Source organism: Gekko japonicus, unplaced genomic scaffold (assembly GCF_001447785.1).
Source record: "Gekko japonicus isolate JY-2015 unplaced genomic scaffold, Gekko_japonicus_V1.1 scaffold5878, whole genome shotgun sequence".
Classification (NCBI taxonomy): Eukaryota; Metazoa; Chordata; class Lepidosauria; order Squamata; family Gekkonidae; genus Gekko; species Gekko japonicus.
The window spans coordinates 3,865-5,319 of record NW_015167235.1 but is presented as its reverse complement, the minus strand read 5'-3'; positions in this window follow the sequence as shown (position 1 = coordinate 5,319).

Genomic DNA, 1,455 nt, shown 5'->3' with positions numbered 1-1,455 from the left:
CCCCTAACCTAACCCCCCCCCCCCCCCGATGCTATGTTCCGTTTCTACTTCAGAACCGCATCGGAAAAGAAGAGTGTCCTCAGGGTGAAAAAATGAGGGAGTGGGGGAATGCAAGCCCCCTCCACAGAACTGAGTTTGGCTGGAAGATTTTAAGAGAAGAACTCATCTTCAAGCTATTTCAGAATCATCAGTCTCAGTGTGTGGCGGTGAAAACCTCTTAGTTGCTTCCTAGTGATCCATCTTTCTGTTTAAAGAAACTCTTCAGTTCAGGGAATTGTGAGTGCCTGGCTGCATCCCGTCGGATCGTCCTCGAGCTCCAGGGACTCGATGAACCTAATAGGAAAATGGTGGCAACAGAGACAAAACCCACAGCGCACAAGAGAACTCAACTGCTGTATTGAAGCATTCTCAGACCACCCTTCTCTCTGGAGGGATGCACGACAGCATAGAGGAAAAGAGGGGAAATGTCCAAGTTTAATCTGAACTGTTTTAAGTCTGATTCTCACAAGCTAACAAGCAAAAGGTCTTTAGCCATGCCTCTGGCCCCATCCTTAGGCTAAATAGCTGCAGGAAGAGGGGAATAAATAAATAAGACCAGGTGGATGTACTTTGGCTGACCGTGGCTTGTCAACAGGCAACTTGCCTCATTTCTCTCCTGTGCTCAAATGGCCAGATTACATTTCAACAGTGTGGTGTAGTGGTTAGAGTGTTGGACTGGGATTTGGGACATACAGGTTCGAATCCCCACTCTGACATGGGAGCTCACTGGGTGATGTTGGGCTGATTGTGCTCTCTCAGCCTAACCTACCTCATAGGGTTGTTGTGAGGAGGAGAATGATGTAAGCCACTTTGGGTCCCCAGAGAAAAGCAGGAAATACATGAAAAAGGAAATAAACTCTGCCCTGTACAGTGATCAAAACTTCTTAGATAAATTAAAGATCTCCCTATTATTATTGCTGATCGAAACAGATTGTGCTTGTATTGTCCGTGCATGTCCTGTCCCTTTAATATATATTTATATAAAGTATTTCTGTGCTGTCTTATCCACATCCTGCTTGAGGCAGCTTACAATTCAAAAAGACAACATTAAAAAAGTAATTTGTACTGGTTACTGCAAAGGTTTTCTGCCCACCTCCAGTGAGATATTCTCCCTGCATGCAACTCTGCCTGGAAGTTGGGTCAGAAAGTCACCCATAAACACTAATTGATTCTGCCATTAGGCAGGATTTGGAATTAGAATAATAGAATCATCAAATCATAGGGACCTCCAGGGTCATGAAGTTCAACCCCCTGCACAATGCAGAAAATTCACGAATACTTCCCTCTCCACAACCCCAGTGACCCCCGTTCCATGCCCAGAAGATGGACAAAAAAACCTTCCAGGATCCCTGGCCAAACTTACCTGGGGAAAAATTGCTGCTGAACACAAAGTGGCAATCAGCATTTCCCTAGGCG